The sequence below is a fragment of the Myotis nattereri genome (assembly GCF_964212035.1).
Source record: "Myotis nattereri genome assembly, chromosome: 14".
Classification (NCBI taxonomy): Eukaryota; Metazoa; Chordata; class Mammalia; order Chiroptera; family Vespertilionidae; genus Myotis; species Myotis nattereri.
The window spans coordinates 10,220,647-10,247,461 of NC_138089.1; the positions used below are offsets into that span (position 1 = coordinate 10,220,647).

At 46.5% G+C, this 26,815-nt stretch overlaps 1 pseudogene across 1 annotated transcript in view; it reads left to right on the forward strand.

Moving 5' to 3' along the window:
• The first annotated feature begins 1,620 nt into the window (after nucleotides 1-1,620).
• Nucleotides 1,621-26,815, forward strand: part of LOC308530118 (DNA-(apurinic or apyrimidinic site) endonuclease 2-like) — a 51,970-nt pseudogene continuing 26,775 nt past the window's right edge. The window contains exons 1-2 of the transcript in view: nucleotides 1,621-1,638; nucleotides 3,554-4,474. The product of the transcript in view is annotated as a DNA-(apurinic or apyrimidinic site) endonuclease 2-like (transcript). The remainder of the gene's footprint in view (nucleotides 1,639-3,553; nucleotides 4,475-26,815) is intronic.

Genomic DNA, 26,815 nt, shown 5'->3' on the forward strand with positions numbered 1-26,815 from the left:
CTCATATGTGGAATCTAATGAACCAAATAAACTGATGATCAAAAATAGACCCAGAGTCATAGAAGCATGAACAGACCGTTGAACCTCAGAGGGAAGGCTGGGGAAGGTGGGTAGGAAGAGATCAACCAATGAGTTTGTATGCATATATGCATAATCCATGGACATGGACAATGGGGTGGTGAGGGCCTGGGGAGGGGGGGCAGTGGGGGACAGGAGCAGGCTGGAAGAGGTTAATGGGGAAAAAGGAGGACCTTTTTAAAAACTTAAAAAGGGAATATATTTATGTTTGTTTATATCTGCACAAAAATTAATGCTAGAAGGCTATACAGACAACAAGAGTGGTTTATGTATAAGAGGCTGAAGGTGGGAAATTGGGTAGGTGGGGTCAGGAGTTAGAATAAAACTTTTTTTTAATTTCTGAATCATCTGAATATATGACCAACTCAAATACCACAATTGAAATAAAGAGAATATTTAACATCGTCTAAAATGCATGAATCTCAGAGAACACCCGTTCAAGTGCGCAGGACGCCAGGCCCTGCGGCTTGGAGCGCCCCTTGTCTCTGGGTTCTGGGGTGCGAGGCACCAGCAGTTTGCCCTCCAGATGCTGCGTGGGGTGAGCTGGACCATTAGTGTGGTCCAGAGCCAACGCTGCACTGCCAGGCCACGGCTCGCATTTTGGGCACGCTGGGCGCGGCCATTGGGACAGCAAGGTGACCAGGTACAGAGCCCAGCCTACACCTCCTATTTCAGCTTCAGACTCAAGCATAGCGGCTACTGGGGTAAGGACAGCACAACTACCCCCATGGCTGCTGAATTAGGCCTGAGTGTCCCACTCAGCAGGGGGACATGAGTTGCTATGGAAACAAGAGGAGCTTCGGGCTCTGGATACTGAGGGTTGGGCCCTCCTCAGCCGCACAAGATCTGCACATGGAAAGGGAAGGGAAGATCTTGACCCTAGTCCACGTGTACTGTCCCCACCCCGGCCCAGGAAGCCAAGAGGCTGGCCTTTAAGGTGTCCATCCATTGCTTGCTGCGATCCTGGCCAAAGCCCTTCAGCGGCTTGCAGCCACGTGACCATTCTGGGGACCTGAACACAGCCCCCATGTGATCATTCTATGTGATCTGAACACAGCCCCATGTGATCATTCTGGGGACCTGAACACAGCCCCTGCCCCATTGATCACTGGGATGCAGGTGACCTGGCAAGGCTCTGCTAGGCCCCTGACCTCACTCCTGACTGTGGTTTGGCTCAGCCACCCAACCAATGCTGTTTTGTTGTCTATTTGTTTGTTTGTTTGTTTGCCCAGGGGCAGCTTCCTTCATGGAGAAACAGAGCTTAGTAGGAAATACTATTCTCAAAGCACTGAGGATTGGTTATTCATTCAATGGAAGTCACTGCCCCTACCTTTGGCTTGGCCTTGAGTCACAGACTGGGGACCAGTCACCACCAGTTCTGGCTCTTGGCCCCTCAGAGCTCTCTGCATGGTGGGCTACGGACACATGACAGCCCCTCATAGAATGGTGTCTTCAGGGCTGAGGCAGAGGCGGTAGCCCCGGCAGCTGGGGAGTCAGAAGTGGCACTCCTGGGCCCACTGGAGTTCAGGAGAGGCATCTGAAATGTGGGAATCTTCAAAGGTGAGTGGAGTAGAGCTTCGGGGCGAGGGGAGCAAAGCCCTCTAGCGCGAGAAAAGGCTGCAGGTGGAGAGTTCGCCTGATGTGCAGAGAGAGCTGTAAGTCCTGTTCGTATTAGGGGTGACCTGGGAAGGGAGGTGAGGGGCAGGAGATGGGCTGCTTCGGGAGCCAGATTTCAAGCGCCTTGAACATCACATTGCCTTGATCACTTCCTAATCCACTATGTCTCCTGCTCACGAACCTTCAATGCCTCCCTCTGACCTCTGGCTTTCCAGGCCTGGCTTTCAAGGCTCTTTCTGGTCTGTGCCCAGCCTCTGTTTTAGTCCTCAGTCCCCCTACACACGGTCCACTCTTGCCAGGTCATCTTCTCTCTGCCATTGAAAAGTAATTCTGATTTTGGCTTTCCTCACCATACCCTGCATTGGTGGGCATCCCCTCCTTCTGTCTTTTTGCTTGCATGAACCTCTCATTTCTGAGTCCTTCTAGGCAATTGGTTCTCAAAACCCAACAGCACATTAGGACAAGGAGCTTTTGCAAAAATATCAATACCTTGACCAATTAAATCAGAAACTGTTGAGTGTAGGCCAGGGTAGCAGTACATTTCAAAAGCTCCCAGGCTGATTTTATTGTACAGTCAGGTTTGAGAGCCACTGCCCTGCAGGCCAGTTCCCCTCCTGGCGGGGCGGGGGTGTGGGGTGAGGGGGCGGGGGGTGTCAGTAACTTATGCTGGCACAGCTCAGCTCAGCTGGGCTTGGCTCAAGAAGGGCCTCTAGGAAGATCCCTTGATTAGTTTGCAGAAGAGCCATGGAAACTCCCACCTAGAAAATGAGCAGAAATGAGATAACGGTGGTGGGGAAGGGGGTGTACACTGCAAAGTATGAGCCTTCCTTCCCTCCCAACCTTATTCCTCAGCAGACATTCATTCAGACGGTTCTTTCTGCTTCCGGGGACAGTGTCATGGACCGTTATGCCTTCTCTCCTTAGTCCAGCGCTCTCCTAGAAACGTGCACCTCCTACCGTCTTTCTTCCAGGGAAGAGAACTGACAGTCCCTGGTCACATGACAAACACTGTCCAGAGTAGCAGGATGTGCCCACTTCCCACAAGGCCGGCTTTTCTAGGCTTCTCATCTCCCCAAATGGCACCATCATCCTCTGGGCTGCTCCTCCCAGAGCCGGGGAATTGTTAGTGTTGTCCTTCCTCCCTTCGTCTCCCTTCCCACATTCAGTTGCTCAGCAAGTCCTGTAGAGTCCAGCTTCACATCACCTCTGCATTCCGTTTTTCTCTGTCTCCTCTGGTGCTCCCCTAGTCTAAGCGGCCATCATCTCCTTGCACAAACTACAGGGGTCATCTCCTGCTGCTACTCTGGCCCCCCGTTTGGCCTCCCCTCGGGATCTCCTCCCTCCACAGGCCCATCACAGCCTCTGCCTGGGTTACTGCGGCTCAGCCCTTACGTTTCAGCTCCAGATCACTTCCTAGAAGTCTCACTGATCCCAAGAGCGAGCTCAGGTCCCCGCGTTGTCCCTAGCATCCTATCTGGCATGTCATCAGTGTTCTTTGAACATTTGTTGCATTGAATGAGTGGGATGGGCGGTGAGGGCTTTGACACAACATAAGCCAAATAGTGCCAGCAGTCTTCCTAATCCTAGCCCCAGCCCTGCTTTCTAGAGGCAGCCACCTTTAGCTTCCTCTTTCCCATTCTCTTGGGGAGCAATTCTAAGAACTGCTTTGATTACACAAACAACAAAGCAGGAAGGATGGACACGGAATCCAGCTCTGCCAGAGTTGGGCTGTGTGACCTTGAGCCGTAGTTTTTGGAGCAAACACATTTTCTTGGCTAAAATGAAGCAGCTGGTCTAAGTCCCTTCCTGTTCCGGGCATCTAGCTCTGCCTCTCCCTTCGCCCCCTCCGCTTCCCCAGGAATGCTTTCAGGAGGACCCAGGATACAAGTGGATGACAGCCTGCTCAGTAACCTGAATTGCCAGGCTGGGTCCCACACAGGCCTCTATTGATACGTATGGCTGCCTCCACCCACAGCAGGAGGGGCCTTCACCTGCTGGTCGATAGTCATCGGCACCCGCCATCAGAACTATGGCTCCCGATTTCCTGTGTGCTGGGGACGGGACCTGGTCCTAGACACCTCCCAGGCCTCCTTCCTGCTGCCGGAGGTGATGGGCTCTGACCATTGCCCTGTGGGTGCAGCCTTGAGTGTGTCGACAGACACCTCTGTGCCAGCAAAACAGTGCCCACCTCTTTGCCCCCGCTTCCTTCCTGAGTTGTCAGGCACCCAGCTCGAGGTCCTGCACTTCAGTTCATCTCCAACAAGAGCCTGTGCCCAAGCAGTCAGCGCTGAGCTCGGCAATAAATCCAGGGACAAATGTGCCAAAACAAAGCCCGTGTGCGCTCGACCAGGCCTCCGCCTAGTCAGGCTGGCGCCAGCAGAGGCCAAAAACCGATGAGCTACTTCCAGCCATCCTCCAGCCGTCCCCAAGCTCCTCCCAATTTGGAGCTTCCTAGCCTGTGTGCCCTTGTGACTCCACGCACCCCAGGAGATGAGGTGGTGGGCAAAGGGGTGGAGGGGCAGGCCAAGGCTTCAGAGGTCTAGGGTGAGAAGGAGGCAAGGACCTCACTCTGGAAGTCTGTGCTGGGGGACCCCTGCCCATGACCCTCTGCAGGGGCCACAGGGAGCCATGTGTGATATGAACTGTGAAGAAGCCAGGACCCAACCAAGGCCACCACGTGTACATGCGTTCCAGGCCCGGAGTCCTTCACGGACCCCTCGTCCCACGGCAACTTCTTCCTCCGGAGCAGGCCCAGCTGGGCCCACCCCAGTGCAGGGAGGTCTGCTGGTCAGCCCTGTACCCAAGCTGAGGCCAGCACCTTCCTACACTGCCACGTCCTCCCGCAAGGCTTCCTTCCCCTCCCCACCCCTCCTCCTCCTCCTCATCCTCCTTCCCCTTCCTCAGGACCCTTCTGTTTCCTCCTCTCTTCCTCCTCTAAGGCCTCTCTCCCCTCTCTTCCTGCCTAGCTCCTCATTGGGGAGCTGCTTGGGCCTTAATGCTGCAGCCAGTCCCCACCCACTTCCCACCTTCCTGTGAGAAGCACACAGGAACCAGTTGTTCTGGGCACTGTAAACCCTTCCCTTCCTTGCTGGGAAGTGTATCTGTGCCTCAATAAAGTCTGTGTTTTTGTTTTAGTGCAAAATAAAATATTAAAAAAACACCTTTCGTTTTGAACCTAGTTCTGGGGTCATGCTGGGTTATAAACCTTGAGGACAGGGCATGGCCTATGACCACTGTAACCAGGGAGCCGGCCGTGTGTCCTACTCTCAACCAGGGAATTAAATGCATACTTTTTACTGAACCAACGAATAAAGGAATGAGCTTGCTGCTTTCCAGTGCAAAGAGGATGGTCATTCGCAGACTATCAAAAACTATCAAAGAACCAAGCAATGATGAAAACGGTGACATTTTCATTTTTAAAATGGGAAATAGAAAGTTGACCACTGAATTAAGAGCTCAATGACCTAAAAGGGGAAAAGGGAAACTGAATGTATTCCTTCTGTGAACTCTATAGGATGCTTTAATCCAGCTTCCTTTTAGGGATTTACATGTGAAACTGAAGCCCAGTGGTGCTTGCTCAATGGGCTGGGAAGGAGCCACTCCCCCATCCCGTCAAACCAGGTTTCTCCACAGAACGGTCCACTCTTTCCTCATGACCAAGCCATCCCTGGAGAATGGGGGAAATCACCCAGACAGATGACTGGTGAAATGACGTCTATGCCAATAACAATGTGTTCATCTACAATGTCACTTCCCAGATCCACAACTATTTACACAAAAATGCCACCCTCCTCACGGCGGCGTGCCTGATTTAGAGAGGGGGCATCTGTTTCAGATAAAGGGTCCGAGTGGAACAGCAATCTATGTTCTGACCAAACAGAGGAATCCTTTCATAAATCACTGTCAGCCTGTCAGACATCTCACACGGAATTTCTTTTAAATCCAGGCAGTTTTCTTTTCCTCAGAGCTTGTCCTGCATGCTGTTATCAAGACCACGGAAATAAATGCATACTTCAAGCTTTTAAAAGACTCCAAAATAGCAATAGTAAACCTAGCAATCAGTCTATGTCTCTCTCAGCTTACCCCAAAATAAGACCCTTTGAGCCCTGGCCAGTGTGGCTCAGTTGGTTGGAGCATCGTCCCATACACATTCGGAAGGCAACTGATCCATGGTTCTCTTTCACATCGACATTTCTCCCTATCTTTCCTCCTCTTTGTAAGATCAATTTTATAAATGTTTTCAGGAGGAAATATTTAATAGCCAATGTCATCAGAGAGCCTCTAGCTCAGGAATTTGCAAACAAATGGAACTACTTGGTCATTCCTTGTTCGCTTGCTCAGAGCAGGCATTACTCATTGGTCAGTTTCTTCCCACTGAGCTTGTGAGAGGTCCTGTTTTTCTCAGCCCAAGTCCCAGGTGAGCTCTCTAAGGAGCAGCAATGAACATGCAGGAAGGCATAGCCCGATCCGATCACTTTTAAGATAACAGAACTGAGCCACAGCGGGAAAGAGACGTGGCCGTGGTCACACAGTGCATCAAGGAAGCTCCTGAGCATATCCCTGAGCGCTGGTCTCAGTACTGTCCTTTCCCTCCACCAACACACGGCTTGCGTTCAGAAGGCCAAGTATGAGCTTGTTGAGTATGTGTGGTTTTTCTTGTGTTTTTCAACAGAGTTATCTCTTTTCCCTTAAAAAAAAAAAAATCCTTGCATACCAAAATAATCCTGGTTAACTGTTTTTCAAATAAAGAATTTACTAATCATTCCAATATAAACGATTCAGGAGTTCCTAGCAGCCTGCTGCTCTAAATATCATTTTGTTTTAGTAATGATCTCCTTTTTCCATAAAATATGCATCCTCCGCAGTGAAGAAGGGGTAATTGTTATTAAGCAGGAAATTACTTTTCATCTGGGCTGACACCAGGGCTGTGGGATGAGCTTGGATGCACGGACAATACCCTCCCCGAAGCTGCACAAGGGCATGGTAGAGCCGCAGGGCCCTTGAATCAATTCATTACCGTGTTTATTACATTTCAACTGGGCTTTATTTTTTCTTTTGCTTCAGCAAAGATTCTGAGAATTATAGGACGTCAGAACCAGATGGGCCCTTCCTTTCATCCATTTAGACAAGTATGAGAAAGCAGTAGGGTCCTGGACATGATTTGCCCAGGGTAACACAGCCAGGGCCCAGCTCTCATAATTCTGAGCTCCTTCCAACTCCGCACCCCACAACCCCGATATCAAAATGAGCAATCCAAAACATCCTGAGCTCACTAATCAATGCTTCACACACCTTTATGTGCACGTGAATCAACCTGGGATCTCATGGAAACAGATTCACATTAGGAAGGTCTTGCGGGGAGGGGGGCGGAGGGGGGGGGGCTGCAATGCTGCATTTCTAACTGCTCCCCAGAGGTGCCAGGCGCTGACCCCAGCCAGTCTCTGTTTAGTGCAGAGAACCATCTGCTTCTAGTAGAGAATCTTCACTGGATCCCAGACTAACCAGCCGCATGCGGATGCGGTGTCAGTCGGGTCGTCTCAGGTTGTGAGACGCTGGGATGCCGGTTACGCGATGAGGAAGACTTACACTCATGGGAGAAGCTGGCCCGTTAACTGAATTGATGAGACTTGATGAGATACAGGAGGAAGCAAATTCATTCCCCCACTGCTGTCTTCAGATCTTCTCTACTGTGTTTTCTCTCCTGCCCAGGTCGATGCCGAGGGTGGATCCCATGGTGTGTTCGGGAACATGCAAGTATTAGCAACCTCATTTTCAGGAATTGAAATAGCCACTTCCGTTTCTCGTCCAATTCCAGCTTTTTTCCCCAATAGTGTAGACATAACCCCAGGTGGGAAAGTAGAATGACTGTGCTTCTTACCTTGCTGGGCCTCTAGTTCTAACCAGTCTTGGCTACTTCTGAATGGCACAGAGTTGGGGCGGGGAGAAGGAGAATTTACGGAGGGGACCATGTGGTCTTACTGAACTGGTGACAAAAAACCTCCAACTCTGGCTCCTTCGCTTTTGGGGCAGTTTTATGTTCTTTAGAGACTCTTCCTCCCTCACGCCCCAGAACTTAAGAGGCTGACAGTGCTCTGCTCCGGGGTACAACTCACAGTACACGTCCTGCTACATTCTCTTCAGAGGCGGGTTCTTTAAAGAGGCTCAAACAAGTCTATCAGTGCCAGTGGCACCTCCTGTCGTGGCTCACAGCCCACTCTATATCTTTGCAGGAGGGACAGCCTCTCACCTTAGGGCTCTTCCATGCCTCTGCTCCCCAACTCCAAGAAAAACCAGTCAAGCCCTTCTAAAAATATTTTCATTATGCTCCACTAGGTGACATTTTACCTTTTTAAAAAATCTCATGGCCCTGGCCAGTTTGGCTCGGATAGTACGTTGGCATGGGGACTGAAGGGTCCCAGGTTCAATTCCGGTCAAGGGCACATGCCCGGGTTGCGGTCTCGATCCCCAGTAGGGGGCCTACAGAAGGCAGCTGATCAATGATTCTCTCTCATCATTGATTTTTCTATCTCTCTCTGCCTTGCCCTTCCTCTCGGGAATCAATAAAAGTATATTTTTTAAAATATCTCATGAAGATCTGTATAATATAGAATATTAATCTATTGGTCTTAAATCCCTAGAGGTGTATATTTTAGACCGAAACATGTTTCCTGAGTACAGAATGGTTATATATTTCTAAGAAATGGTTGCTAATCCTCTGGCATAAATGTTGGATAGATAGAATTGAATGTTTCTTCAATTCAGTTCATTATAGCAATTGAGCACCTACCAATTTCTAGACACATTGCTTAAAGAGTTAACATCCTAAAATTCCTATGAATTAATGATTAAAGCACTATTGGAATCCTGATAGGTAACATTTTAATTTTTTTCCATGAAAAATGTATTATATAGAACATTAATTTCATGGTCCATTCATGTCGTAGAATACTGACTTATGTATTATTATAAAAAGAAGTCTATAATACATTTAGCAAAAAAAAGTTTATAGAACAGACTATATACAGTATGTATATATATATCATTTGTAAGAGTATAAGCTATAATGTTTAAAAAAATAATGATTCTGATTATGGAAGAGCTTTGCTTACTAATTTATTCTTTACTGTATTCCTGATTTTTAAAAAAAAACTAGATAATACATTTATAATCAGAAAAAAATGTTAAGAAACAAATAATGATGCCATGAAATTAAACTCCCAGTTTTTTCCTTCATAGGTCTCTTTGTGACAATCTGCAGCATGCTACATTAGCCTCCCAACAGAAATAGTATACGAGCTGCAGGTAAAATTTTATTATAGTAATAAGATTTTACTCAACACAATATATCCAAAAGATTATCATTTACATTCTCCCCACTCCCCCAAGTCTTTGAAATCCTCTGTGTATTTTACACAACACAGATCAGTGTCGCTACTGGCTAGTGTATTGGACAGTATGGTTTTACATATGCATCTGCTGTTGTTCTGATAAATAAGAGGAGAGACAATTCTGTTTTGGGTACTTTTCTACTTGCTTTTATAGTTCAAGCAACAGTAAAATCACTAAAACACAAACATAATCAAAAGAGAGACATGCCGCCGTGGCCGGTTTGGCTCAGTGGATGGAGCGTCGGCCTGCGGACTCAGGGGTCCCGGGTTCGATTCTGGTTGGGGGCATGTGCCTTGGTTGCGGGCACATCCCCAGTGCGGGGGGGTGCAGGGGGCAGCTGATCGATGTTTATCTCTCATTGATGTTTCTGGCTCTCTATCCCTCTCCCTTCCTCTCTGTGAGAAATCAATGAAATGTATTTTTAAAAAAAATAAAGAAGAAGAAGAAAGACATGCCCAAGAGTTAACAGCAGTTATTTTTGGAGAGTCTTTGGTTTACTGGTTTTTAATTTCTAAAGTTGATTCTATTAAAATGGTTGTGTATTATATCAATAATCTTGAAAAGACAGTTGTTGGGTTTTTGTTTGTTTAAAGACACTGTGGCTCTAAGGGTTCCTTTCCCCCAAAAAACACACTTTGGGTGGACCCCTACCTGTCACCCTTATCTCTACTTTCACTCCCTCTTGTTGACAGGAGGGGTCAAAGTCAGCGTCTCCGGGAGCTACGGTCGGGCTGTTCCTGGAAGGAGTGGCACTGAGACTGCGATAAGAGGTCACAGGTATCAGAGCTCCTGGACTGCACCCCGAGACAATGACCAGGATTATTATCAAGCTTCTCTGAATAATCAGCCACAGATCTCAAATGTCTGATTCATCCTAAAGAGTTACTCCTCTTATTTATTTATGTATTTATTTATTTAATTTATTTATTTAATTCATTTATTTTTCCTGTGGTAGTACCACGCAGGAGACATTTTTATTGCTTCACCAGCAGCTAGAGGGACAGGGTACAAGGTAGACCTCACAGCACAGTGTAACAGGTGGGCCTGGGTTCCCATCTCTGGGCTTCCATTTCCTCAGCTGTAAGGTAGAGATAATAATATAAACTTTCTTCATAAGATTGTATCATCCTATGTAATAAAAGCCTAATATGCAAATTGACTGAACGGCAGAATGACCAGTCACTATGATGCACACTGACCACAGGGGGGCAGACACTCAATGCAGGAGCTGCCCCCAGGCCAGCCACAGCAGGTACCAGCAGGGCCCCTGCCACCCCGATCGCCTTGCCGGTCGCCCTGCAAAGGGAGGCAACCAGTGGCGGTGGCAGGGGATGGGGCCGGTGAGCGGGCAGTGCCAGGCCAGCCAAAGTGAGGGCCATTGGGGGCCACCCCAATCGCCCCACTGGTAGCCCCACAGATTGACCCTGATTGCCGGCCAGGTCTAGGGACTCTACCCATGCACAAATTTCATGCACTGAGCCTCTAGTAATTTTATAAATATGTTGTATTTTTGTATTGCTGTTTTGTATCAGGTATATTATACACAGAAAAAAGTGCACCCATCCTAAGTGCAAAGCACAGTAAATCTCCACAAATTAAAAATATACTCCTATTGTTACAGAAGACTGGAGAAAAACCATGCCATGCTTAGAGAAAGGGAGTTACATTTTATTATTAAATTCTGTGCAGGCCCAGAGAAAAATGTGTCTTTCAAATCCTGGGCCCCCCAACATGGAGGAAACTCTCTTTATTTATACTTTTTTCCAGTCCTCTGTCTCCCAAATTTAGAATGAGACTTCTGGGCCTCCTGAGAAAGAAGGCCTGTGTGCTGGGAAGGGGCCATGAGACCATATCTCAAGGCCTGGCCTGGTGTCCGCACTGACAACTCTGTCTGGGGCATAGTTTACGCCCTCTCTGGAATGGGAGTTGTTTTATTTTCCTTATTATTTAAGCAAGCAAGCGTTTACAGAAGCCACACTGTCAGGGTTAAAATTTCCAACAGCAGTTTTTATATAAGATGGATGCTTCACTGTGACCAACCTAGGTCAGGAAACATCACTTTAGTGCCCCAGCCCCCTCCGGTCTCTGCCCCCTGTATTAGTTGTCTCTTGCTGTATTACAAACAAGCCGAGAGGCTGGAAACAGCACAGATTTGTTATCTCAGTTTCCACAGGTCGGGATCCTGGCCATGGCTTACCTGGATCCTCTGCTCAGGTCTCAGAAGATGGCAGCCAAGGTGTCAGCCAAGGCTCGGGGCTCCTTTGAGGCTAGAGCTCGTGCAGGATGTGGGCAGGGTTCAGTCCTGTCTGTCCGTGTAACTGAAGTCCCGTTTTCATGCTACTTGTTGGCAGGAGACTGCTCTCAGTCCCCACAGGCTGCCCTCAGCCCTTGCCAGCCCTTGTCGGTTCCCACTGACGCTTCCTTCCAGGCCAGCAGCAGCTTGTCTCTCTGACTCCTATTTTTGGCTTTAAATGTTCTTTTAAGAACCTGCCTGATTAGGTCAGGCCCACTGAGGACAATCTCCTAGGTGATTAGGGATCTTAATTAATGGAGTGACATCCCATCAAACCACAGGTTGCGCCCGTATTCCAGGAGCAGGGATTATACCAGTGAGTAACGCCACTGGCAGAGATAGGTGGCCACCTTAGGATTCTGCCTAACATTTCTTCCTCTAAAGCAGGGGTGGGGAACCTTTTACTGCCAAGGGCCATTTGGGTATTTGTAACATCATTCGAGGGCCACACAAAATTATCCACTTAAAAATTAGCCGGCTGTGTTTGGAAAACATTTAATTAACTCACCCCTAATGCCTTGGCAGGGCAGGACCAAATGATTTCTCAGGCCTTATGTGGCTCTCGGGCCAGACGTTCCCACCCCTGCCTAAAGTTAATCACTCTCTGATGTCTAACACGGGGTGGGCTTACCTATTTTTGAACTTTATAAAAATGGAATTGAAAGGTTAACATGGTGGCACACGGGCAGGCTAAATAGCCTTCTCAGATGGTGGATAAAGAAAAGTTGAATTTATTTCAGGGAAGGGGCTGGAGGATAGACTATCCAAAGGGAAGGGCTGCCCAGCCCCGAGCCAAGGGGACTTTGGGGGTGATGCTGGCAGCCCCCGGGAGCTGGAGTGTCATCCTTATATGCAGTCACTGGTGGGAAGCTCCTGTCCTCAGTGGGTTGGGGCTGAGCTGGGCTTGGAATCGGATGGAATGCAGGTGTGCGGTCAGGTGTCCTCAGGACAGTTCCCATTCCTCGTATGGCCTGAGTCCTGGTGTCCAGTGAGTTTTTCTGGCCTTTGTTCTCCTGTGGCGGGAAGCTTACAGATGGCCGTTAAGGATTGCATTGCCCTAGAGTCCGAAAATTTCCCTCCTCTTTCTATTTGTTAGTAATTATTCTCATGGAATTGGGGCAAATGTCTCTATCTTCTCTCAGTCATCCTAAGGAACAAGCCCTTCCCCTCCCTCTGCCCCACCCCACCCCATGCTGCTGGCAGGGAAATATGGATAAACAGTTACCCACACACCAGAAACACCCTAGCCAGCAGCTTAGTATGTCCGCTTAGTATGTCCCTTACTATAAGGGAGGGTGAAATTATCAGAGCAATTCATATTGTAGTTATTAGATACTGAAAGGCAATAACTAGAACACCTGGTAAAAGTCAGACAGTCACCTCAGGAGGCTACGGCAGCAACTTTTAGAGAAAACATTCCTGCATCTTTTTCCCAGACAAGGGGTCCCAATGCATAAAGGTCTCCGTCTGTGACTTTCTTCCCAAAATGAATAGAACAAGTATAATTCTGTATATGAGCAATAGGTGTCCCAGCTCCTAATAGGCAAGATGGAAAGGCCTGCTCTGCCTAAGTCCCTCCCTTTCCCGCCTCAGAGCAGTTGGAGTGGTGAGAAGCACATCCCAGAGTCCCGTCCATGTTGACTGTCTGGAGATCCGGTTTTCCGTGTTTTGAGTAGAACTGTGTCTCCTGCTAAGAAGGGAGGTAGCAGACCTGTGACAGAAAAACCCCTAGCACAGGCCAAATCATTAATTACGGTCAGTGTTGATTAAGATGCTGCACATAATTCTTAATTTTTAACATCATGATCTACACATGCATCTGTTCCTATAGCAGCCTGAAGTGGTCGCCCATATGTTATTTTATAAGGACTCACACCAATCTGCTTCGGGGAGCTCCTCTAATCCTGAGCAGGGCAGTTGGCAACACCTGATCCCAATGCAGATGAGTCTCCTGCCATAGTTTGGCTATATTCTTCAGAGTGTGGTCCATTTTCCACTTTCCCCTGAAGAGGGGGGTGGTGTGCTGAGTGGAGTTTGTTTGTGGCACCCAAGGCTGAGGAAACCTGTTGAGTGACTTGGGAGGTAAAAGCTGGTCTCTAGGCAGCCATGGTGTCACTTGCCTAGTTTCATTGCTTTCCTAGGCCTGGAGCTGAAATGCAACTGAGGCCGAGATGTTATCTCTAGGGAGGAACTGGGCGGGGGGTTAAAACTGATGCAGTGTAACCAGTGATGTGCTAGGGGAGGACAGTTACCCTGGGGCTGAGGTTCTTGTTTCCCCAGGTTTGCCCCTTGCTAGGCATCTGGGGCTGTCTGTCCTGGCGAGTTTCTGTACCTGGCCCATCGTCCTTGCTCTGGGGGTCTACATCCCCCCTCAAGGATTTGTGGCTCTGAATTCTTTCAGAGAAAAGGGTGTAGGATGTCTTCTGTAACCGCTTTCTGCTGAAAAGGGGTGATGTTTTTCTTCAGAGCCAAAATCCTTGCTCTCTGTCAGAGGGACATGAGGCCTGTGCCCAAAAGGAGGTTGTGATGGTGTCTAGGGTGGTATTTCCTGAGTACCAGTAGGACTTGTAAGCTAGTGGAAGCCGCCCTCGTGGCTTCTAAGTGGCTGACCTGTGCTCACAAGTGCTGGCCCCGTGGAGCTGAGAGTCTCGGTCCCTAGTGCCCTCTTCCCCAAAATGAAGTGACTCACCTGCCAGAAGAAATCAGAAGGTCTGACCACCTGGCCCTCTGCCGCCGCCAGGAAGCCTTGGTCGGTGTTGGACCCGAGACTAACAGTCTCTAGGGGTCGGGTCTGGGGTGGGGGAAGAGGGAAGGAAGGGGCTTCCCTTCTGGATATCCCCATATGGGCCACCAAAATGAAAGGTTAACATGGTGGCACGCGGGCAGGCTAAATAGCCATCTCACACGGTGGATAAAGAAAACTGAAATTTATTTAAGGGAAGGGGCTGGGCGATGGGCTATCCAAAGGGAAGGGCTGCCCAGCCCTGAGCCAAGGGGACATTGGGGCAATGCTAACAGCACAGAAGCTGGAGTGTCATCCTTATATGCAGTCACTGGTGGGAAGGTCCTGTCCTCAGTGGGTTGGGGCTGAGCTGGGCTCGGAATGGGATGGAATGCAGGTGTGCGGTCAGGTGTCCTCAGGACAGTTTCCATTCCTCGTATGGCCTGAGTCCTGGTGTCCAGCAAGTTTTACCTGGTCTTCGTTCTCCTGTGGCGGGAAGCTTACAGATGGCCATTAAGGATTGCATTGCCCTGGAGTCCGAACAGGAATCATGCAGTTTGCCTCTTGTGTCTGGCTTCTTTGGTTCAACATTATATATGTTTATAAAGAGCACTCATTCTTCTGTATTAATCGCAGATGTTGCAAGTGTGAACGTGCCACAATTTACTTACTCATAAAAGCTGGTAGTTTCTATCACTACCACGCTGCTGCTCTTTTGGTAAACACATGCACACATCTCTGTTGGGTATACACAAAGGAGTGGAATTGCTGGGTTATAAGCTATGCATATGTGCAGCTTGGAAACTGCCAAACAGTTTTCAAAGGTGGATTTACCAAGCTGTACATCCACCAGCAGTGTTAGCGTACTCCATAAGGCTGTTTTGAGGGTTATAAAATAAGATTATGATAAAGAACACAGGACAGGACCCAGGATATAGTATGGAGATAAAAGTTCGTCTTCTCAATACAAATGAATTAATGCTGAGTGTTCTCTTCGGTTACACTATTAAAGTCTTTGGGGTGTGTATGCCCAGCATATTGATATACCCTGGTGCCTAGCCAAATGTATTAAATTGCCAGAGGGACACATCGATGATGAGTAGCTTCCTGATCAAGAACAACTTCCTCTGACTTGCATTCTCTTTCCATTTCCCTGGCCCTGCCCTGAGACACGTAATAGCCGGGCACTGAGGATCCCCATTGCTCGGAACTAAATTAGTCTACATCAGCCTCACTGAGGAGCTGGCTTCTTCTACAAGCAAGCTAGCAAGATTAAACAAAGCACCACAGTAACTATTTCTAAAATAAAAACACGCAGGTCGTATCTGTAGCAGGAGATTTAAAGAGAGGTAATTCAGTTGGTAGGATCATCAAATCACAAGAAACACTTTGCTTTAAAACCTTGCCTATGATAAGATTTTTCACAATTAAGACATTCAACTCAGGCCACTTAGCAGCAAGGCAGTGCTCATCTTTTCTGTATTTGATTTTTCTGATCATTACTAGTTTATCTTTGATTAAATCCAATATTAATGTGCATAATATACCAAATGTCAGTGAATAAATACATAAAAGTGTGCTTAGATGGATTTTTTAATGTAGAAAAAAGCACTGCAAGAAAGCCAACCAGCCTGACCACTGTGGCTTGGTGTTTGAGTGTTGACCCATAAACCAGGAGGTCACTGGTTTGATTTCTGGTCAGGGCACATGCCCAGGTTTCAAGCTCAATCCCCAGTAGGGGGCGTGCAGGAGGCAGCTGATCAATGATTCTCTCTCATCAATGTTTCTATCTCTAGCTCCCTCTCACTTCCTTTCTCTGAAATCAATAAAAACATATTTTAAAAAATAAAAAAATACCCTCAGGTGAGGATTTTTTAAGTGTTTTTTATTGTTTTGTTTTTAAGAAAAAAGGGTTTTTTTTGTACTTGAATATCTTTTTATCCAAGGGCTTGGGTATGCTAATTGACTCTTTCTAATAGTTTGTCATTTCTCCTAATATGGGTGATGAGTCACCAGGTTGAGCTGCTTGCCGCAAGTCCTGCGGAGCCCACGTCAAATCAAGGAGAGCATCATGGGGAGCTCTGTCCAACCATCCATTTGGTAAACCCAAGTCTTTCCTAGGCCACAAGCTCTTCAGAAATTGGCCAGCTTTAATCCAGGGTCACTGAAGCCCCTCTAAACTTCCAGTTTCTCCTTTGTACAATAGGACAAACAAAGGCATCTATCTTATAGGGTATTAACATTCACTGATTTAACAAATATTTAATTCCATTATCTGCCAGGCTCTGTATCAGGCAATTAATAAATAATTATTACATGTTAATCATGCATCAGCTAATGTTTTTCTCAACACTTAACACATTGCGGACCAGCAGTTTTATTGCTAGCTTTACTCAGTGGTCAGATAAGTTTCTATTGAACGAGTACAAAAAATGTTTTACATAAATGTTAAAGCATGCTTTCAAATTAAATACCCATTGCATTTTGAAGTTATTTATTACATGTTCTTATAAGCTAATACCTTTTTAAAGTATGATACTTTGTAAAACACTGTGTAATATGAAGTGAGAATTCTCGTGATCCATCCACAATGTGTTAATTGTTTGCATATCAAGTATCCACTTTGTGGGAAAGTATTTGAAAGGTTTGGAGTCTTAGGCTGGCTTCATAGACCCCCTCTCAAGCTCATACCTACCTACACGCATAATCATATGCCTACTGCCTACCTCGTGTGCATCCAACTGCTCAAGCCTGTGTTCTCAATTATTGTGGTCGGAGAATGCAAACTAAAATTACTATTAGCCCAAGTGCTTCATAGGTAAAAAGGCAAATATGTCTCATTTCAAAGTCAGAAGAAAGTTTTGGGGTTAACTGTCATTTTGATTATCTGCCCTGCATCTCCCCCTCCATTAGCTAAGAACGTTAGGGGGCTCTGGCCAGTGTGGCTCAGCTGATTGGAGCATAGTCCTATGCCCCGGAGGGTCTCGGGTTAAATTCCTGGTCAGTGCACAAGCCGAGGTTGTGGGTTCTGTCTCACTCAGGCTGGCACAGGAGGAGACGAATAGATGTTTCTCTCTCTCCTCTGTCCTCTCTTTCCCTTTCTCTCTCTCCCCCTTCCTCACTCCCTCCCTTCCTCTGTCTCTAAAATCAATTTAAAAATGAGAACATTAGTGGGGAGGTCACTAGACAGATTCATTTTTATAGCTGAGATTCTCCTTCCCTCCTATTCTCCTACTCCCCCTACCTCCTGTCCCCACCCACCCCCAGTCCCTAGGACTCTAATGAAGCTGTCAGTGAGGAAAAGACCCAGAATGCTTTTCTGCCTTTGATGGAGAAGTCTTCAAATTTGCTTTCACCCTTATTCATATGGTTGAGGAACAGCTATTAAATCAGCATTGATAGAGGAACAACAGAAAGTCACAGAAGCAAGAAAAGGTCCTAAACAGAATATTCATCTCTGGAGCCGGAGCACGTAGGTCCCAGCTCCGACAGCTCCATTTGAGAGTCGCCAGATAAAACACAGACACCCAGTTAAAGTTGAATTTCTTTTTTTCTTTTTTTTATATTCTCTTTTTTTTTTTTTTTTTTTTTTTGCTTAAAGTATTACAAAGAGTATTACATATGTCTCTTTTTTTTCCCCCCCTGCCCTTGACAATCCCCTGGCCTCCCCTACCCCCCCAGTGTCTTATGTCCATTGGTTATGCTTATATGCATGCATACAAGTCCTTTGGTTGATCTCTTACCCACCCCCCTCCTGCCCTTCCACCCTCCCTGGCCTTCCTGCTGTAGTTTGACAGTCTGTTCGAGGCAGCTCTGCCTCTGTATCTATTTTTGTTCATAAGTTTATAATGGTCTTTATTGTCCAGAAATGAGTGAGATCATGTGGTATTTTTCCTTCATTGACTGGCTTATTTCACTTAACATAATGCTCTCCAGTTCCATCCATGCCGTTGCAAATGGTAAGAGTTCCTTCTTTTTTACAGCAGCATAGTATTCCATCGTGTAGATGTACCACAGTTTTCTAATCCATTCATCTACAGATGGGCACTTAGGCTGTTTCCAGATCTTAGCTATGGTGAATTGTGCTGCTATGAACATAGGGGTGCATATATCCTTTCTGATTGGTGTTTCTGGTTTCCTGGGATATATTCCTAGAAGTGGGATCACAGGGTCAAATGGGAGTTCCATTTGTAGTTTTTTGAGGACACTCCATACTGTCTTCCATAGTGGCTGCACCAGTCTGCATTCCCACCAGCAGTGCACAAGTGTTCCTTTTTCTCCACATCCTCTCCAGCACTTGTCGTTTGTTGATTTGTTGATGATAGCCAGTCTGACAGGTGTGAGATGGTACCTCATTGTTGTTTTGATTTGCATCTCTCGGATGATTAGTGGCTTTGAGCATGTTTTCATATGTCTCTTGGCTTTCTGAATGTCCTCTTTTGAGAGGTGTCTATTTAGATCCTTTGCCCATTTTTTGATTGGATTGTTTATCTTCCTTTTGTTAAGTTGTATGAGTTCCCTATAAATTTTGGAGATTAGGCCCTTATCAGATATGACATTGGCAAATATGTTTTCCCACGCAGTGGGTTTTCTTGTTGTTTTGTTGATGGTTTCTTTTGCTGTGCAGAAGCTTTTTATTTTGATGTAGTCCCATTTGTTTATTTTCTCTTTAGTTTCCAATGCCCTAGGAGCTGTATCGGTGAAGAAATTGCTTCGGCATATGTCTGAGATTTTGTTGCCTTTGGATTCTTCTAGTATTTGTATGGTTTCCTGTCTTACATTTAAGTCCTTTATCCATTTTGAGTTTATTTTTGGGTATGGTGTAAGTTGGTGATCTAGTTTCATTTTCTTGCATGTATCTGTCCAATTTTCCCAACACCATTTACTGAAGAGACTATCTTGACTCCATTGTATGTTCTTGCTTCCTTTGTCAAATATTAATTGAGCATATTGGTTGGGGCCGATTTCTGGGCTCTCTATTCTATTCCATTGATCTATATGTCTGTTCTTGTGCCAGTACCAGGCAGTTTTGAGAACAGTGGCTTTGTAATACAGCTTGATATCTGGTATTGAGATCCCACCTACTTTGTTCTTTCTCAGGATTGCTGCAGCTATTCGGGGTCGTTTTTTATTCCAGATGAATTTTTGGAGAGTACGTTCTAGGTCTGTGAAATATGCCATTGGTATTTTAATGGGAAGTGCGTTGAATTTATAGATTGCTTTGGGCAGTATGGACATTTTAATGATGTTGATTCTACCAATCCAAGAACATTTTATGTTCTTCCATCTCTTTATGTCTTCCTCTATCTCTTTTTCAACATCCTGTAGTTTTCTGAGAAGAGGTCTTTTACCTCTTTAGTTAAGTTTATTCCTAGGTAGCTTAATTTTTTTGGTGCGATGGTAAATGGGATTGCTTTTTTAGTCTCTCTTTCTGCACATTCACTATTGGTGTATAGAATAAAGTTGAATTTCATGTGAGCAACAAATACATTGGTAACAGAAATATGTCCCAAATCTGCATATGAGATATATTTATATTAAAAATTGGTCAGTTGTTTATCTGAAACTCAAATTTCACTGGGTGTTCTGTATTTTTATTTGCTAGACCTGGTAACCTTCTTCCATTTGCTAGTTTTGTGACCTTGAGCAAGTTACATAAATTCTGTGTTTAAGTTTCCCTCATCTGTAAAAAAAAAATAAAAATAAATGAATGAATAAAAAAGGAATAGTAAAAGAACATTCTTCATAGGACAGAGTATTAGTCATTTGTACTGTTTAGTAAAATGTCTGCTTGTCTTCCTTCCACAAACCTGGTCGTGTAGCCCTTCCTTGTCCCCCTGCAGTTAGGTGAGGCCTATGACTTGCTTCAGCCAATGGAAACTTAGGAGGAATGTGTCACTTCTAGGTAGATGTGTTTAAGAACTACTCACAGTGTGCTGCTCTCTCTGCCCCTGCTGCAGTGGCCTGGTGTGGTCAGAGTACCTGAGAGTGGACAACACGGAGAGGAAGCGCCCGTCATACACACACACACACACACACACACACACACACACACCCCGAAGGACGACATGTATGAAGGAGAAATAAACACCTATAATTTTAAACACTGAAATTTGGGGATTATTTCTTACTGCAGCATAACTTAACCCACCCTGACTGAGAGTTGTTATAAAGATTTCATGGGCCAATAATTGCTTTCCTGTTAAGGTTAGAGAAACTTATTAAAATTAATTTTCTTTAAATACATACTTTTCCCCACCCTCACCCACTCTGGGGTATAAAGAAACTCCCCACTCCCCCATCCCCTATAGAAACCCTGAGATGGTGAGGATGAAGTATAAAAATACTACCTTACCCTTCAGACACCCCATCCTAGGCCCCTTTTGCTCCTGTAGAAAAAGGCCCTGGAAATCCACTTGTGTGTAAAACAGCCCTTCCTCTGGAAGAGCCCTCAGGCCCCCACATGGAGCAGGACGCTCTGAGATGAACTGAGGGAGAGGGAATGGACAGCACCTCAGACCCTAGCGGGAGAGGGCATGGCCCTCCATGACCCCGTAGCAGCCGCCTTTGTTCCCATAGGTCCCATGTAAACATTGGCATTGCTGTGTCTGCAGCTGCTCTTCCTAATTGCCTGCCTAGCCTCCCTCACTTCACTGGAGGCCTTGGCTCCTGGGTCTTTCCTTCCTTCCCTCCCTCCTAACCTCCCTACAGGAGGAGTGGGAAGGGGAGCAAGAGCCCATCTCGTCCCTCCTTCCAGGCATGAGCCAATAGGTGTTGAGCATGGAGAACATGCCTGACACAGAGTAGGCACAACATAAGTACTTACTATGTAAGAAGAAGTCAGCAACACTCTTTTGGCACTAAAAAGGGATCAAGACAGGCCTTGCTTGCTGTCTGAGTGATGGTAATAAACATTTATTGTCCAGTCTTCTTTCTCCGGGCCTGAGAAATCAAACCTCCCCCTCTCCTCCACAGTGCTGGGCAATAAACTTTGTAAAGTCAGCAGCATTTAGCTCAGGGAGTTTCTTTAATCATTAAACAGGATTTTTATGTCCAAAACACTCTTGATACGGGTCTGCTCCGATTGCAGTGTGGGCTGGGCGGGAGAGGGGATTGCCGCTGACCGGCTGCACACTGCGGGAGCCAGCCCTGTACACAGACTCAGAAAGGGCCGAGGAGCCTGACCCACAGAGACCGGACCGGGTTAATGAGAATCAGATGCGCGTCACTCAGGCCGCAGGGCTCGTCCTGCTCTCTGGGCACCGGGACTCACATCCATAATCAGCCCGGGCTTGATTTTATGCAGCCTTTCAGCTCCGAAAGAATTCCAGAGCGTCCCAGGAGCGCTCTCCCTGGCAGCCCCGCAATGGGGAGAGGACAGGGGAAGGTCGCTGCATAGCTCAGCTCCGGAGCTTCCCTGCAACCCGCCGCCCAGAAAGGGCCCGCCCGCCTGGAATGCCAGGTGACTCGCTCCTGTTACAAACAATATCATTACTTTTCCTTTCATGCTCATAAAAGAAATCCAAACATGCACTAGGGAGGCTTTCAAACTTCCTTTCAAAAGGACAGAGTTCACGTCAGGCGCACATTGCCATCGATGTATATGTGTCCGTACAGTTATTTTCATATGCAGCTGAAACGAAACTTCATCTACTCAATGTCACTTATTTTAAAATGCTGATCACTATCCGAATGTGGATTTTACAACCAACTTATGTGTAGGCCCTTTTGCATGTTGAACCGCATCTCACTCACAGATGGTGAAAGGGAAGGAAGGCCTCAGACCCAGGGCACTTGGACTAGACCACACTTTACGGGTCACAAACCTGGGGTTCTTCCAGTTTTAACTTGCTGGGATATTGATGGAGGATACCTGTGTACAGGTAAACAAAAGGATGCCGAAGCCGCCCTCATGTGCTGAGACTATTTGCAGTTCCTCTGTTGATTCAGAGTTGGGGTTAAAGGTAGGGAGAAAGTCCATGTTCCTTCAGTACAAAACACAGCTTTGGATGGACCCTAAACCAATCAGGTTTTTATTTTACTGTATGTAACAGAACCCTCCCTACACACACACACACACACACACACACACACACACACACACACTAGAAATTACTGGTCCAATGCTGGGCTTCAGCAGAGTTGGCTCAGAATGCTGGGATGATGTCATGGTAACTGTCTTCTTCCACCGCTGGGCTCCACTTTCCTCTCTCATGGCTGCATTCTTTTCTGTCACATAGGAGCCCTCCCACTGGCCAGAGAAGATATTCATCAGCTTATGTGCTTCCAGCCTGACCACCCAGAAGAATAAGGCACCTTTCCTGATGGTTTCAGCAAGAGCTCCCGGCTTCTGGCTATCCCAGTGCGGGTCACATGCTTATTCCCGAAGCAATCACAGTGACCAGGGAAGGACATAGCTGCCACTGGTCAAGTATGGGTTCCGTGCCACCCCTGGGACACAGTGATCATGTCACGTCCACTAACCTGCATGAACTTGAGAATGGGATTGTGTCACAAAGGAAAATCAAGGGGCCATTTCCAAAAGTTAGGGGCAAGAATTTTAAGCAGATAATTTTTTTAAATGGCCACTGCTGACCTCTATCCACAGACACTGCCAATCTCTACCTCCCGCTCAGCCTGAACGCACAGACAGGAAGCTGGCCTTCTATCCCTTGGAGAAGACTTTTCATCAAGAGAAATCCTGACACGTTCTCTCTCCAATCACTGTCAGAAGTTAGACGCCGTGGCAAGAGATTCGCTTAGCTTTGAAATGGAAAACTTCATGTGCCATGAACTTCCGGCCATTGGCCTAAGAGGTAAACACTCTCTTCGGGCCTTTGAGAAATCCTCTCTCCAACTTCAGGCCCACGGTTTGTAACGTGGGAATTGCCTTAATGGTTGCATCACAACGGCCTTTGCAAACAAAGGTTAAACCTGCAGGTCACCTTGGGTTAACCGAGGAATTGTACGCTCACCCGATTGGCTGAGCCGCTGGAGCTGGAACCTGGCTCTGTCTTGCACTGCAAAGCGCTCATAGGGAATACCGCGGGCACACAGAGCGACGGCGACTCAATCTGACAAAGGAAGAACGCACGCTGGAGAAAGATGGCTCAGGATGAATTTTTTCTGCGTTTTGCTGAGTACCATGTGTCTTCTGGGAAGCAATGCAAACAGAGCGTGGCTTCGAAATTCTGCAAATGTTACCGCTGTGCATGTCGGGAGATTAACTTGCCGAGACACAGAAAAAGACCAACCAAGGAGCAGCACAGACTCTTTCTTTGCCACATTCCCTCCCAGGCCGGATCATCAGGCCCAGGGCTTTGGCTTTTGTTTGTTTGCTGCTCTGCTTTGTTTTGTTTTCAGTTGGTTGGGGCGTGGGTCTGGGTTGTTCTGTTCTTAGTGATTTCTCACAGACTAGTTCAACTCAAACTGAGAAAAGGCACCTTGCTGTGAAGCAGGCACATTTATCACCTTCAAGAAACTGACAGTTTTGATTTGATAATTTTATTTTGCCTTGGAGGTTAAGAGACAAAAGACAATAATTATTACTTTACGGGTGCCACATATGAAACAAAGACCTGGGGCTTTTCCCACCGCGAGGACATTGCCCCTCCCGCTCTGGTGGCTCTTACTTGTTCAGCTTTCAGATCTTAGCTTATATGCCAGGCCATAGCTTCTTAAAATTTAACATAAGCAAAAGTAGACACACAACCAAGCAATTTCATGTGTAAGCATGTGGCCAAGAGAAATGAAAACACATGTCCACACAAAGCCTTCTACATGAAAGTTCACAGCAACATGACTCATAAGAGCCCAAACTGGAAACCACCCACAGATTTGTCAACTGGTAAATGGATGGACAAAATGTGATAGAGCCATATAATGGAGTACTATTCAGCCATCAAAAGGAAAGAAGTACATTTAGATGCTGCCATAGGAAGTTAGAAACCCATGGGCAGAGCAGGAACGATGGGCCAGGTGCAGAGGGTCACCAGGGCAGAGATTCCTGGGTGCCTAGCAATGGGCAAACCCCACAAGTCCTTGTACCACCACTCCCTTAAGCATTAAGCCCTGGAGGTGGCATCTAGGCCTCAGCTGTGTTTCAGCTCCAGACCCAGAGGAGCAGCAAAACCAGGGGGAGGGATGCCATGGCTGACCTCAGGACCCCTTGCAATAACAAATGACCCCGCCCCTGGAGCCAACCAATCAGCGGAGACCATGACCCTGAGGGGCACACCTGGAAAGCTGATGAATATTCCTTTGAGATTCCCCCTGAGACCTCAGATAAAAACCCTCAGGACTGAGGAGCAAGTGCTGCTTGCTCTCTATGGAACACACCTTACTCAGCCTTTCCCCGCTCCATCCTCCGCCCCCTCCTCCTCCCTCTCTCTCTCTCCCTCTCTCTCTTCCCCTTTCTACTTCTCCATCGCCCTCCTTCACTCCCCCCACCAAGCTCCAAGGGCCCTCTTTTGCTGTAACTGTTTCCTGAGCCCATTTCTTCTACGGCTCACTTCTTCTACCTCTGTGACTTCCTAAATAAACTTTCTCTTATAGTTTGAGTCTTGGCTAAATCCTTCTCTCAGCTGAAACTCAAGAACTGAGGTCACTGAACCAAGGTAAAACCTGGTGCCGCTTTTTCCACTGCTAACACTGCAACATGAATGAACAACAACAAAAAAGCCTTCTGCTAATGAAAAAAGCCGACACAAAAGCTCACCACACATTGTGTGATTCCATGTATATGAAATGTCCAGGAAAAGCAAATCTATGGAGACAAAAAGTAGATGAGTGGTTGCATTTGGCTGGAGGTAGCAACAAACTAACTGTGAATGGGAATGGGAGATCTTATCGGAGTGAGGAGAATGTTCTAAAATTGGATTTCAGTGGTGGTTATTCAACTCAGTACATTTAATAAAAATCACTAAATTGTATAATAATAATAATAATAATAATAATGCCAGGTCTTTCTCAGCCCAAGATTAAATAAAACGCCCTGGCTATCCCTTCCCTTGGCACCTACTTCACAAGCCTCATCACACTTCAAAGGACTTGGATTTGGTCTCAGACACACATGGATTCTAGCCTCAGCTGTGCCATTGACTAGCACAGTCTTGGACAAGTCACCTGCCCCCCCCCCCCATAAGTTCTTAAGACTTCAGGGAACAAGTCTATTTGTACTAAGTTATTTGTCATGGTCTCAAAATGTTGTCTATGTGTCCTCCCTGTGTGGCTGCACCATGCCTTCGGGACTAGTCCTTCATCTCTCTTGCCCAGCGAGAGCACAGGTCTTTGGGGGAATGCAGCATGATGGGAGCCGGGGTGCTCAAATCTGCCTCTCCTCCCCAGCGGTGTGACCATGGGCAAGTTACTTAACCTCACTGTTTCCTCAATGGAACATAATTTTTTTGTGTGTGAGAGACTAAGGTTCTTGTGAAAATTAAATGAGACACATGTGTGCCAGGACATACACAGCATTTAGAACAGTGTCTCCCCCGCAGAAAGTGCTATGTAGGTGTCAGCTACTATCTGTAAACCCCACATCTAGACAGATGCAAATAACACACATCTGTTTGGCTTTTCACCTCCCAGAAGTGTGTGTCCTGTCTAGACATGCATCAGCACCAACCAGCACCGGTGCCTCTGCAAGAGCAGACAGATGCTCACCTTGACGTCTGGACAGCCTGGCTGATTAAACTTCTCCTACGGGTCCTTTCATCGCTGCCTCAGGTTTGCATCAATGTGGTTTTCTTTCAGTACCAACCCAACGAACTCTTTTGTACTGGCATTAGTTCTATTGACGTATTCATTAATTCACTGAGTCCTTCATTTAGTATACACTTGAGCCTGGAACAACATGGACCTGCATGAATCCACTTCTATGTGGGATTTTTTTCAATAAATACTATAATGTATTTTCTCTCCCTAATGATTTCCTTAATACCATCTTCTTTCCTATATAGCTTACTTTATTGTAAGAATGCAGTATATAACAGATATAACATACAAAATACAAGTTAATGAACTGTTTATGTTATCGGTAAAGTTTCTGGTCAACAGTAGGTATTAGTAACTAAGTTTTGGGGGAGTCAAAAGCTACATGTGAACTTTCAACTGAACCCCAAATTGTTCAAGGGTCAACTGTACATGAATTGATTGTCAAATGGGGGCCTGTGTCCTAGAAGGTGGGGGTTAAATACAGAGCAAGATACAGTCCTTGTCCTCAAGAAGCTTCGAGTCAGAATCAGAGGTTCCCAAACTCAGTAGGCATCAGAATGGCCTGGACAAGCAGTAGGGGGGGGGGGGGGGCATGGAGAAGAGAGGGGTTTTTTGCTTGTTTTTTTAATATACATTTCTATTGATTTCAGAGAGGGAGAGGGAGATAGAAACATCAATGATGAGAGAGAATCATTGATTAGCTGCCTCTCCCATGCCCCAAACTGGGGACCAAGCCCACAACCCAGGCATGTGCTCTTGACTAGAATCCAACCTGGGACCTTCAGTCCGCAGGCTAGGGCAGAGAAGAGAGGTTTTAGCATCAGTCCCCTGCTCTTTAACTTCCATCAACCCCAGAAAACTACTTCTAATATAAAAATAATTCTTAAAAAACTAATATAGTATCTGCATAAAACATCTTCAGAAAACTGCTATTTCCATTGATCTGTGCAAAAGCAGTGTGCTTGCCATGCAATCAGTCTCAGCTAAGTCCTGCAGGGGAG